Source organism: Chlamydotis macqueenii, chromosome 7, assembly GCF_036417535.1.
Source record: "Chlamydotis macqueenii isolate bChlMac1 chromosome 7, bChlMac1.mat, whole genome shotgun sequence".
Taxonomy (NCBI): domain Eukaryota; kingdom Metazoa; phylum Chordata; class Aves; order Otidiformes; family Otididae; genus Chlamydotis; species Chlamydotis macqueenii.
Window position 1 is genome coordinate 4,527,225 of NC_141562.1, and position 13,592 is coordinate 4,540,816.

Sequence of the window (13,592 nt, forward strand, 5' to 3'; positions counted from 1 at the left end):
AAAGAGAAGGGGAGGGGAAAAAAGAAAAAGCCCAAACCTCCAGCCACTTCCCTCTTAATGTCTTGTAATTGTTTTCCATTTGTTTTTCCCAGTAAAATTGTTTACTTTTTCCTCTAGGACTCCAGTTGCATAACTGCAAATTTCCTTAATGTCTTTGCATAGCAATTTCATCTCTAATTTAAGAATCTAAATAAACCCTGTTCTCTTTCCCATACTATTAAGGAAAAAACGGACACGGTTCTCAAATTGTACTGGAATTGTACTGGTTTCTCACTGGGCATAGCGCAACGTGTACAGCCCGACTGCAGCCTCACTTTAACTTAATCACTGGTGCAATTTAGCTGCATCCAGCAGTATCACTCCTGGCATTCTGTGCTCTTGCTAAGTCAGAAAAAGACCTGTTCTCCCTTGTTCAGAGCCAATATTAGCTAAACTTCAGCACAACTATTGATCGAGTGAGCATATTTGCATGAGATAAGCCCATGGGTTATGACAGAAGAGTAGAGCAGAGATCTGTGTTGATGGATGAGCAGTTCCGTGAGGGCTCAGAAGACTTCAAAACGTCTGTATCTGGGGAGCACCAGGTGCGGTGTGCCACGTGTGTGACTGTGACGTGACTCGCAAATAGCTACAAGAAAAGCAATGCTGATGTCAGACACTATTATGAAGTCGGCAGTGATCACAGGCAGTCTTTTGTGCATGTTGTATGCCTGCAGTCCATGCTGAGCTTACTTGAGCTGGCTCTTAAACCAGGCAGCTGTCTTGCCAAAGGCCATAGCACCCAATAGCTCAGCATGGACTTGTGACCTAAGCACTTACTCCCTTTGGTCTCTACAGTCTGCACTAAACCCTACGCTGTACTGATAGCAGTTACCTGACAAAACGTGTATACAAGTAACCTGGGTATGTCTAGACACGATGTCTACATGCCATCTCAATCAATTCCATTTTCATTACAGTACGGTATGAATTATGATAGCAGCAAAAGCTAATTTGAACTACAGCTGAAGAGGGTTAGGGGGAGGTGACACACTGCTTTAACATACAATCCTCTGGAGGAAAGAGTTCAGATCTGTCTGAGGTTATGTAACAGAAATGAGGTTAGCAGATTCGGTCTAATCCCTTGTGGACAGGCCCACCACAGAGCGTGGAATAATGTGGATAACTGTCTGTCTGCCTGCTCGCTGACGGCTTCACTACTGCAGCAGGAGAATGCCGTCGAGCCAGGGTCTGAGATCATGTGCTGAAGCTTGCGCAGCTTCTGTTTCACGGCTAGTTACAACAGCTCTCCATCCCGAAATGGTCAAGAGCGCTCACTTGCAAAAAGCAGCCTGGTCTCTTAAAACGAACGAAAAGGGCCTAATCCTTGATCATGCTGCAAATGCTCTGGCATTTGCTTGGCTCTGGCATTGCAACACAGCTGGAAAATTAGGCTGATCAGCCTAATTGAGCACTTTCTTTGCAGAGGTGTTCTTGGCACAACGCTGAATAACCTAAGCCAGCCCTGCCATACATCTAAATTCCTTACCCCTTTTTTCAGTCCAAGTGGGCAGTCCACCCCTTAGGCCCCAGCAGGCAACTGGCAGTGAACTGGAGCAGCTACTGAAGTTCTTTATTCTTTGTTGTGGATTAGCCCAGTCCCTAGCTGAAAGCGAGCACATCAGCACTGGTTAGAGGCACCTTTCTAATTTCGTGAATCATAGTGGTGCAGGTGAGAGAAAACAAAGCCCCCCCCTAATCTTTAGGGAGGTAATTTTAATTTACAAACCAACTGGTAAATATACTGGATATGCTGACTGCTGTAGCCACTTTTGGACCAAAACCTAGCCAGTGACTAATGCAGCCAATGGGTGAAACAGGGAATGTCTCCTGCGACTGAGAATATGAAGGGCTCTATACAGGCAGGTGCAGCAGTTGGGGCCTGGCAGTGACACCAGTTAACAGTCGTTGTCACTGCAAGTGCTGTCTGAGCTCTAACGACTGCAGGTGGCCAAGGCTGTCGCAGTTGCGCATCCCCTCTGGACAAGTATTGCCTTCGGCCCCGTTGGTGCCCCTGAGCAGTGGCAAACACCAGTTCAGCAGAGAGGCCCAGGGGGCAAGATGGTGCCTGCTAGGCCGCTAAACCTGCAAGTCCTCTGTTTTACTAGCTGTGTACTGATGAAGTGACTTAGTTTCTGAAAGACGGTGGGGTGATGCAGCTGGTAAGTCCTGCACGATACGGTGATGCAGGAAGTATTCTGCAGCAAAACTACAAAAAGCTTGGAAAAGTGCATGTGTTGTTACCAATCTATTTTCTGCCTGGATGACATCAGTGGAAGTTATGCTTAAATACAGTGGACAGGCTATGCCTTTGTAATTGCTTTTCGGCACAGAGATAGGTTTAATTTTCTAATCTTGAAATTCTATGAGATGGTTTGAAGCAATGAAACGTCAAACCTACTGCTTGACTTTGAGTGTGCCCAAGAAATTTTGAAACGTTAGCAAGGTGATGCCCTAAGAAGAAAAATGTATTAATTGCAGATTAATTCACTATTAAGGTAGGATACAACGCCATGGGTGTGAGAAGCAGGAAGTGACTCTGTTGCTGCAGTGCCACTGTGGGTTACCTAAAAGGCTGGGTTTATTTGGTGTCTGTTTCAGTATTGGACATCAAATGCTGTGCGGGAGTGAGATGACTTGGGGGCTGCACCGAGGGAACAGTACCGGCTGTTTTAACCGGGTTAGAGTCGCTGGGATGGCTACGGCCCTCGGAGGCCAGGGGGCCACGACTGGCGCAGCCGAGCATGGCGGCCGGGAGGGCTCGCAGCGCAGACCCTCGCCCGCGGGGCTCTGCCGCTTGGTCGGGACACAGCCTCCGAGGGCCCGGATCCGTGCAGAAAGCGCTGCCTTAGGGGGTAACCAGGCCGGCGGGTGCGGGGCCTGCCTGCCCCAGGGCCTCCTCAGGCTGAGGAGGCCGCGCCACCTCGATTGCTGCCGGGCAGCCCTGCCCACGGCCGCCGCCTGCCAGCCCCGCGGGGGACCGGAGGCTCGGGCGGTCCCCGCCTCGTTCGGGCGGTCGAGGGGATGAGCAGGGGCGGCAGGCGCCGGAGCCGTGACACAGAGCCCCCGGGTGGACAGCGTGGCGGAGGGACCCTCCGGCGGGGGGGGGGGAACGGAGGGGCAGTACCCAGTAGTGGCGCCCGCCGTTGCAGCGGCCGCGGGGGGCCCCTCGCAGCGCCCCGCGATGCGGCCGTGCGCCTTTAAGGGGCGGCGGGCGCGCGCGGGGCGGGCCGGCTGGCGGCGGCATTGTTCCCTGACGTCACTGGCAGCCTGTGCGGCGGCGGCGGCTCTCAAACTTGTCTTTGTTATTCGGCGCTCCCCGGCTGACACCGCGGCCGCACGCAAAACGCGGAGCCGGAGCCGAGCGGTGGAGCGGCGGGACGCGCCGGCCACCCCCGTGGGGGCCGGGGAGGGTGTGCGGCGGGGCGGGGGGGGGCGCGCCCGTGGGGTCCCCCCCTCGCACCCCCCGAGGCGGGCGGCGGAGGGAAGTGCGGCGGGAAGAGGGGGCATTTTTCTGGGGAAGCCGCGACGGCATAAATGAGCGGGGCGGGGGGGCGGTGCGGCCCCGCGCCCGAACCGCCCCGTGCAAATGGGTGCGTGAAGCGGCGGCGGCTGTCGGGGGGGAGCAGGGGGAGCCCCGCGGGGTTACCGTCGTGGAGAGCGGCATTAATGCGCGATTCCGTCTGCAGGCGGGGGGGGGGGGGGGGGGGATAAAAAAAGAAATTCTCCTTCCCCGCGTAACCCGCCATCCCTCCCGGCCCAGATCTTTCTCCTCCTCCCGCAGCCAGACGGATGTGACCAGCGAGGAGCCGCGCCGTGCTGTTTAAATTGCTTATCTTAATTGCATAATCTAACAAGCCCCGTTGGAGCAGGGATGAATATATTAGGCTTATTAACAACTCATCATAAAATATTGATTGTCCTGGAAGTGTTTTATCAAGGGGAAGAGAAGTCGAGGGAGTTGTTTTTTAGCAGATTGGTGCTCGTCAGACAAGGACGATTTCTTGTTATTTTCTCCCTGGAAATCGGGCTGGGTTTCCTGAGGAGGAGAGGGGGTGGAAGAAGGAGAGAAAAAAAAAAACCAAACAAAAAAAAAACAAACCCAAACCCACAACCCCACGCCCTATTGTTAGGGCGGCGGGGGGGCCCGGCCTCTGCCGCCCGCCCCGGTCGGGGCCGCCTCCCCGGCCCGCCCCCCCCCGCCCGCTGGGCACCGCCGTCCGCCCGCCCCCGGCGGAGCCCCGGGGGACCCCAACGCCGGGCTGGGTGCCGGGGGCTGCGGGCTGTGAAAATAACAGCGGTCCCGCAGGGCGGGGGACATAAATGGGAAGGGGAGGGCTGAAGTGAAATTCCCATGTGCCCCCCGCCCGGTAGTTTTTCCCATCCCCGTGAAAATTCCCCGGTGAAGGCGATACAGGCAGGGACAGCACATGGCTCGGCGTGCAGTGGGGCGGGCGGGGGGGTTCCCTCTCTTTAATAACACAAAAATAGAGCAGGGCAGGCAGGTACTCCCCTGCTCCCAGTTCCCAGAGTGGAAGGGTTTCCGAGTGCCTGCTATTCGGGAGGGCTAAAACGAGAATCCCCGCCTTAAAATACCCCGTAAGACAATATTTGCGTTTTAACTCGTATCTGCGGTTTTTAACTTTGTGTGATGGGGGGGGGGTGCGGGGGGAGAGGGAAAGGGAGAGGGCGAAGGGAAGAACATCCCTGTAGGAGGCAGCTCCCTTTCAGATAGGAATCTGGGACAGATTTTGCCAGCAGCCACAAAGCATGGCCCTTTGGTAATAGAATAGCCAATGTAATTTGACACTTCAACTTGCTGTGCTCTCTGCTAGTTGATTCACTTACTCACCCACTAACATTGAGCTCCTTTTCACTGTCTGTGGGCAAGGGGGGGAAAGAAAAAGGGGGGGGGGAGAAAAAAGAAAAGGGGGGGGAGAAGGAAGAAAGGGGGGGAAATAAAAACACAATTATATATTTAAAAATACGCGAGTAGAGCTGCAGATCAGTTGGGGAGAGAGGATTTTGCCTGCCTTCTTCCTTATTATTGTGCCGCTGCGAGGCTGCGTTGCGATCCGTAGGTAAGTTTCGCGTCTGCCTGCGCTCCCCGCTCGCACTCCCCGCTGGCGGCCGGGCAGGGGTTGCGCCTCGGCGGAGCAGAAACAATGGAGCGGCCACGCTGGGGAAATAGGTGTACGGAGGGGGGGGGGGGTGGAAAAAAAAATGAAAGAAAATACATATTTATTCTGCGAGGGGAGAAAATGTGCGGAGACTTCTTAAAGGGGCAGGCTGTCCGCGCCGAGGGCGGGCGGGGAGCGGCGGAGCCGGGCCCGGTGGCGGGGAGGCGGCTGTGCCCGGGGAATGCCCTTCCCAGGCCGGCGGCGGGTCCGTGGGGGACCCGGCCCGGCTCCAACTTGTAGCAGCCGCGACGCGGGGCGGGCGGGTGTCGGAGCCGCCGCAAAAACAAAGGGGGCGGCGGGGGCCGGGACGACGGCGGCGGCCCCCGGTCAGGAGGGAGCCCTGCGGCGGAGCCGGGGCCGCGGAGCGGCTCGGGACGTGCGTGGCCGGCCGGCTGCGTGTGCGTGCCCGGCCGCGCGTGTAGGGCTCGGGAGACGCGTGGGGGAGCTTGCGCCTGTGTTCCCGGCTCCGGGAAGCTTGCCGGAGTGTAAATTCCTTGTGTCTGGGTTTTGAGAGCCAGTCGGGACCGGGGCCTCTCTGGCCAGGCAGGGGGAAGGAGCAACCCCCCTCGCTCCCCCCCCCCCCCCCCCCCCCCCCCCCCCCTCCGGTGCATCTGTCCAGGAAGCCGCCGAGGCGGAGGGGAGGGGGGCGCGGGGGCAGAGGGCCACGGAGGGGCGGGGGGGGGGACCCGGCCCGGCCGCCGCTCGCCGCCCGCCTTTGTGCGGGGAAAGCGGTGCCAGGGGCGGCTGGCGGAGCCGCTCGCGGGGAGCGGAGGGGGTGGCAGTCAGTTAAAAGACACTTCAGGAATGTAAACATAAAAATAGGAGCCGTCCAGCCACGCTTGTATTCCCCCGCGCCGCGCGGGATAGCGCTGTGGGGCGGCTCGGTAGCGGGGAAGGAGTGCGGCAGCCTGGGGCAGGGGGAGGAAGTTGTGAGTATCGCCGGGTTTTTAGGCTGTAAACTTTGTTCTGCGCGTGTGAAGTTTCATTTCGGTGCTGCCTGGGAGGCTGCCTGTTAGGGGCACCGGAGTGGGGGGGCCGTCTCGGGTGCCCCCCGTTTCCCCAGTGTCTCGGGGGTGAGGTGCGGCCCCGGCGCCGCAAGCGTGACCCCGCATCGCGGCGGAACGGCTTTTGTCTGGGGCTGGCGGGGTCCCGCGGAACGGCCGCGGTTGCAGGCTGTGGTCGCGGAGGCGGCTTCCCGAGGCCAACTTAGGGCACGGCCCCGCGGTGCCGTCCGGTTGTGCGCGGCGGGTGTTCCTGCGCGCCCGTTAATAACCTGCGAACGGCTTAATGGCTCTGTAGTGCCGGAGGAATTGGTTTTCTCCATTTACTCCGGCAGGCCTGAGCGGGGCTGGTGCGCTGGCTGCTTTTTTTCAATGCGTTGACATGAGAGAAGAGGATTTAACTTGGCAGCCCGAACAAATGCTCTATCAAAGGTTTCCTAAGAGACAGTGGGAGAGCGGGGGGGGAGATGAATGACCTGGGGTAGTTTTAGGGTGCTACCTATGCAAGCTTTCTTTTAAATATGAAATGCTCATTTAGGATTCTGAATAAAACTGTGTGCATCAGAAAGGCGACAGGCTTATAAAATTTAAAAGGGCAAAAGCCCATTAATGCTGTGGCAAAGCCTTGGCTCCCAGCTCTGGTTGAGTAGTTCCAACTGCCGCCAAGTGCCAAAGCTTTTAAGGAATCTTTAGCGACAGCTCCTCTCTAGCTGCGGCACCGACCTTGGCCTTGCGCACTGGCAGGTTACTGGTGCGGCCTCTCCTCCCCGGGGCAGGGGAGCGAGGGCGTGAGGGCACAGGGGTAACTGAGAAGCAAAGCAAAACCAGGAGGGGGGAAAACAAAAACCAAAACCAAAGCAAAACAAAGAGCCTTACAGTGGGATGTACGGCTAAAACCTCATACTGCTGGGAACCTGTTCAGGTGGTCATGCTGGGGTGGCTGGTAATGTGGCAAGGTGGGAGAACTTGAACTCAAAAGTATTGCCAGCACCAGCAGAAAAGTTTCACAGAGGAATATAGCGAAACTGAAGACCACTGACAGTCTTTGGGAGAACTGGGATCCTTCTAACAGACATAGTTGGTCTCGGATTCAAACCTCCACTTCCTTCTCGCCGTTGGGGGAAATGTGCTATGGCATCAATCTTCTCTTGGCGGGGCCTGGTGCAGGTCTGTGAATGCCAGAAGACTCGCTTTGACCTTTTTCTGTTCAAGTTGAGGATGTCGAAACACCAGCCGTCAAACAAAAGGCACATTGAAAGCAAGATCTGCCATGGAGCACGTGTGACTTTGAGGCCAGTTGAGTGCCTTTGGTGACTGGTTTCCTCAGAGTTTGGGGTGGGGGGAGGAGAAAGAAAAGGCCACTTATTTTTAAAATGAAGCTATGGAAAACATGACTTGAAATCCTGAAAATATCCCACAGTTGAGTTTCTTTCTTTTTTTTTTTATCTTGACTTTTAAAATGTTGTCTTTAAGTGTCTCTATTTTCTATTTTCTTACATGTGTATCTGTAACTGCCGAATTAAAAGATTACTCTTTTTTTTTCCCCATGAGTGTGAGGAGGACCAGGAATTTTGTCAGATCTCCCACATTAAAAAAGAAAAACACCTTTTTTTTTTTTTTTTTTTTTTTTTTTTTAAAGGATTTTTTTTTAGGATTACATTTTAAAACAATGAAAATTTTCCTGGGATTTAATTGACAGATTGTGATTTTATCTACTCAGGATAAGGGTACCTCAAAAGATGACTGACTTAATTATTCTGTAAATTGTAATTTAAATTTCCTTTGGGCTTTCAGAATTAAAAGGAACACCTTCAGGACCAGTTGATACAGGTATCTAACCTGCCAGTGACACTCATGTCAACGTGGACAGATGCTTGTATTGTTTACATTGCTTATGGTCCACAGTACCTTAAATAAACGTTGATCATGATTAGAAACAATAATTGAGTCTGTGGCAAAGGATCAATGAAAACTTTGTTTCAGGAAAGAAGTGAGTTGCTGTGTATATATACAGAGAGTGTTTTGTGCTGTCTGAGATGAAATAAAACTGTGCTCTTAATGCGGCATACAACTCTGTTTTTAGAATATTTTAAGAAACCCACAAAAGATAATAGATCAGTTTCTGCGTCATCTGAAAGATTTGTCCTGATCAGCAGTGGTTACGAGGGGTGGAAAGGAGAGGAAACTTTGTAGCACACTTCCATTCATAACTTTTCCTGGGAGTTGCTTGCCCTTTACCCCAAATCTCTTCCACTTTTATAGGCTCCAAAGGTTTTGTGTTGACAAAAAAAAAAAAAAAACAAAAACCACCAGCCAACAAACACCAAACAGCAAACCCTCATGGGTGTCAGTTACATCACTGATACTATAGTTGGAGACAATGTTGGCTGGTTTTTAGTAACCTGATGTTTGTACTAGCAGCCTGGAAAGCCTGTTTTCTCTCCTGAAAAGGAAGAAAAATAGATCCCAGAAAAGAAACAAAGTTGGAATTCCTTTTGCGTTCCACAATGTTGTCAGTAGGCTTCAGGACAACGGGAATCCAGTCTTTCTCCAGTTGCGTGGGAGATTACGTGACTATGAGAAATGGGTGTCGTGGCTGGCCAGGAGCTCGCGGTGCCTGCCGTGCTGCTGTAACAACCAGGGATCAAATGCTGTGGAGGGAGTGAGCTGGGATTGTTAGGGCTTTACCTGGGAAGCCTGTTTCTCATAAATAAGTAGAAGTGCAGTTAATGCCTGCGGTAACAAATTTGACCACTGTGCAATTGGCTGATTTGTTCTCTCCTAGTTAGACCAATTTTTGTGAAATCCTATCCCGCATTACAGCAAAGCAGCAAGAATACTGCTGAAGAGTTTAGAGTTGGTTTATGCTTGTTCTTGTCAACTGACTGTTGTGGGATGAGGAACGTGAGCCGCCTTTATCTGTTTAGGCGTGTTTTATGGGAAAGCAGGGTGAACAGTGCATCAGTAGAGACCACCATGGATGGGCACTGTTACACCTCCTGCTCAGATGTTGTATGTGTCCCTTTCACTGAATTCAGGTGTACATAAGCTTTCCTGCTGCTGATGAGTTGAAGCTGTCAGTGGTATTAGAAATAATTTCTGCTTTAAGATGGTGTCTTATGCTTAAAGACAGAAGCCTTGTAAATTGAAATGATGCCATGTCATATTGATTATTTCTTCCCCCCACTTCTTTTTCTGAAAGCAGGAACTTTGTATGTAGCAATTCTCAATTTCTTTGTTTCCCTTGGGTTTCACATGATCATTAGCATTCACATTGGTTAACGCTAGAGTATTTTAAAGGTGATACAGGCTGCAAGAGAAATGTCCAGGCCATGGGTTGTAATGGATCTCCACAGCTCGACTGTTGGAGGCAGTAGTGTATTATGAGAGTTGGAGGTGGCCTGACACTTGTTACGTGTTATTTTTGGTTCTAATCGTTTAAGATGCACTGAAGTTTACATTGCCTGCAAAGGTGAGGTTTGCTGGCTGCAGTACGGTGGCATTACCCTTTCCTTTCTGGAACAGGGCAAACCTGTATGGGTATCATGTATCTTGTAGAAGAGAGGAAGTTGTTCTCAGGCAGGCAAAACCACTTTCCATCTAATTTCTCCTGTAAGTGTCAACAGAAGTTAAGTTACTCCACAGGGGATGACTCATTCTCAAAAGAACCTGCCCTTCTGAAGGCCCACAGAAGTGATCATTTGGTCTAGGCCACCTATAGTTTCCTTCAGTTGCCTATACTATTCAGACCTGTCACAGAGGATAGAAGAGGTAATTTGTAGTCATGTATTGAATCCTGGAACAGCCAGACTCATCCCTTCCAGTGGGGAAGGGGTGATGGTTGACACTTCTTAAAACAAGGTTTAGGATCTAGTGAAATATCTAAGCTTAAAAAGAGACTTCTGTCATTTCCATGGATAATTCAATAAATTGAGCTGTTTTGTATTATGTCTGGTGTGTTAATAGTGAGGTAGTAGTGTACAGGCTATCACGTTAGCATTCCATTAAGATAAATGTGGGAAGTGTTGGTTGGTTATCCAGCATTTGTTTTGACTCTACAGAGCAGCTTTGAATTACTCCCAGAATGAAGCAGGAAGGCTATTGGCTCAACATGGTGCCGGGGGGGGGAGGAAAAGAAATCGCTCAAAACCTATTAATATGTGCGGCGCTACAAACCTGTGGAAATGTGATAAAACTGTGGATTTGGATTGCCCTTACTGCTCATTGTTTGTAATTTGATTTTTTTTTTTTCCCCCTCCCCTTTTTCTTTTTCCTGACTGTAAGCATGTATCCTGTTGTATCCTCCTGTGCGTGTATCAGTGGATGTTGGAGAGCCGATTTATAAAACCATCATCCTCATGCTACCGTGTCCTTCTCCAGTCCTATGGAGCTTACCCGGGTGGTCCTCTGGCTGCCTGATCCATAGGTAGCGGTGTTGCCCTCTCCCCGTAGAGCCGTATTGCGGTTCCTTGGTAGTAGCTATTGGCTGCGAACACCAAGAGCCTCTGATTGCCATAAGCCCGCCCCCCAAAAAAAAAAAAAAAAGCAGCACTGCCATCAGTCTGATGTTGGAAATGGGAACAACTCAGGCCTATAGATAATATGTATGTGTCATCAAAGATAGCATGAGAATGAAAGCCACAGACTTTGTGCATCTGATAGTGTCACACAAAACCAGCATGGGGTTGTTTGTTGTCTTCAAGTCTTACTTGTACTGATGTTCTAAAATCTGTGTCTGGTAACCAGTAAACTGTTCTGGTGACTTATTTTAGAAGTCAGTCTGGTCGGGACAGTGTCAAGTAGAGAGTACGAACTGGTGATCTACAAATGTGGATAAACTCTGCCCTAGTCGTACTGCAGCTCTTTGTACCTGTAAAAGATCGTTTGCCATCCTGCTGATTTGGTAAAGACACATACACTTAAGGAATAAGAGAAAAAGAAATACATTGACAACAAGTTTGTGGTGTCTTTGGATTTTTTTATTATTATTATTCCTTTGAGACTGCAGAGCTGCAGTGACTGACGGGCTGGCAAAGCGAATGGTATCTGACTCTTGGAGATTTCTAGATAGTCTCATACCTAATCAGAAGGGTTTATTTATTGGGGTTGCAGTGACATAGATATATGACAGAATAGCAGGGGCTTCAGTTGGCCATTTAGTAGCAAAACCAGTTCCTTTGATGAATATCTGCCTGTTTCTTGGCTGTATTCCTGATTCCCTCTGAGAACAGCAGAGCCTTTTAGGCTGCCCTGAAATGCACACCTCCTGGATCTCCATCAGCAAATTCTGAAGTGCAGGTTTCTCTTCCTCTCTTGTTTTTGAACACCCATTCCAAAGCCAGATGTACTGATCGAATACAAGCTTCCTCTGTAAATCAGGGCATCGTGGGATGGGGGCAGCAGTGCGGGGCAATGCTGAGGCTAACTTGGTGTTGAGCACCTGGCGTGTGAGAGGGTTTGAAAATGGACTTCCCTGGAAACTGCCTTGCCTCATGCTGATCAGAAGGGGGTTTTCCCCAGTCTGATTGTGACTTCTATCTTGCCAAAGGTAGAAATCATAATAAGCTCATAAGGTTTCTTGGAGGGTTTTTTTTTTTTTTTTCTAGCATATCACTGAAGCTCACACCCTGCCCCTGCTCTGTTCTCTTGGGCACGGTCTGGGTTATTGTCCAGCACCCACCTAGTAGACGTGCATCCTCCAGCTCAAAGGTTACCATCTGCCTTTGGTTATTTTAGAGGTGTGAGACTGTGACTGGGGGGAGGAAAAAAATAACTTGCCACAAAAGAGTGGACTGACAGTGCGGAGGGGCTTGTGTCTTCATTTGCAGGACCCCCACCCCTCCAACTACAGCCGCTTTCTGAAGAAAGCGAGAGAAGCTTGCCAGCCCGCCGTCCTGCTGCCCCAGAGCCTGATGTGAGCAGGACTGCTGCTTGTGCAGCCACAAGCCTCACAGATGGTGTTAAAATGAGGAAGACCTTGCACATCGTTGCTTTAACGTAAACCTTAGTCTTCCTTAGCATTGCACATACCTCTAAGATTGTGGCTGTTGTAAGTGACAAAAAAGCCTTATCAATAGAGGAACACTTTTCTAGAGAATGTTTCTGCTTAAAATACATTGCAAAAATGCAGGTTCCTCAGCTAGAGTAGTTTGAAAACAAGCACTGTCACTCCTTCATTTTAAAACTGTGACATACTCAGAGGTCAACGGAAGTCCCAATTTCGTTATCTCCCTGGCCCCCCAAAAAAAGCAGGAGAAAAAGCTTTTAAAAGCAGGTTTAGAGACTTTGTTGACACTGAATTCTCGGAAGAGCAGTTTGTTTATATATCTATCTATATACGAAAGAGAGAAGGGTTTATTATCCTGCAGGTTTGCAGAGGGAAGAAGAATGATGTGGTTGTCAGGCAGTCTACCCAATCTCTTGGTGTCCTCCTTGTAAATTCTGTGTTTGTTTAATGCTCTTATAACCCTTTTCCCAGCAGTGGGATCACAGAAGTTAACTTGTTTACAGCTGGTATACAGCTTATGTTGGCCTTCCTTGCAGCGACCCGATGCTTCCCCCAAGCCTTTTCAAAGAAAGCTTTTCTTCCCTCCTACACTCGGCACAGGTTGATGCACTTTACATTTGATTAAACATTTTTTATTTTTGTTTTAAAGACTCCAGTCCAGTGAATTGTTGTCCTGCAAGTGCTCTTGGGATCTTGACTATCTGTATGTTCAGATAGCTATCCTTCGGTGCTGTACAAAGTCCCACTTTGCTGCCGAGATGTCAGTACTCTCTTTATTTCACAGAAAATCAAGACACTGCGTTGCCGTGGGTACACATGTGGAAATGCGAGTGACAACTCTGGGACTGAAAATGTGAACTCAACATGTGTTGAATTTGCAAGGTTGTTTATCTACAAACTAGGGTTTGCCTTCATCTGATTCACAAGTCTCTTCTTTCTTGTTTCTGAGACATCTGCTCTGATACATCTCTCCGGGCAAGACTTAAAGCAGCTATCAGTCCTCTTTTAAGAAACTAGTTTCAGCAGACTATACTTCCGTCTTTTCCTGTCCTCTTTTCAAATGAGTTTTCTTCCAAAATGTACATCACTGTTTTAAAAAGTATTGGGTTGCAGTCCAACTGGAGTTTGATACCAGTAGATGTGGGAGCCTGCTGGCTTTCCAGCTGAACGCGTAGCTTTGGCTTTTGGCACCGTTAAAACTCTGACGTCTCTTCCATTAAAGTCATAACAGTATTATGTAAGGAGAAGTTATTTTGGGTTACTAGTGGATCCTTCTAAGACTAGGTGAAAGCAGCCTTGCGAGTTCAAACGTTCAGGCTCACGTCCTCTTCCCACAGCTTTTGGACAGGGTAGGCGTGTGGGTGG

At 50.4% G+C, this 13,592-nt stretch overlaps 1 protein-coding gene across 5 annotated transcripts in view; it reads left to right on the forward strand.

Annotated features, from left to right (window-relative positions):
• The first annotated feature begins 5,026 nt into the window (after nucleotides 1-5,026).
• ZMIZ1 (zinc finger MIZ-type containing 1) overlaps nucleotides 5,027-13,592 on the forward strand; it is a 359,859-nt gene continuing 351,293 nt past the window's right edge. For 4 of the 5 annotated variants that reach the window (XM_086752205.1, XM_086752210.1, XM_086752208.1 and 1 more), the window contains exon 1: nucleotides 5,062-5,120. The gene's annotated coding sequence lies outside the window, so the exon portion shown is untranslated. Of the gene's footprint in view, nucleotides 5,121-13,592 lie in introns of all 5 variants that reach the window. The other variant, XM_086752207.1, reaches the window with a different exon arrangement.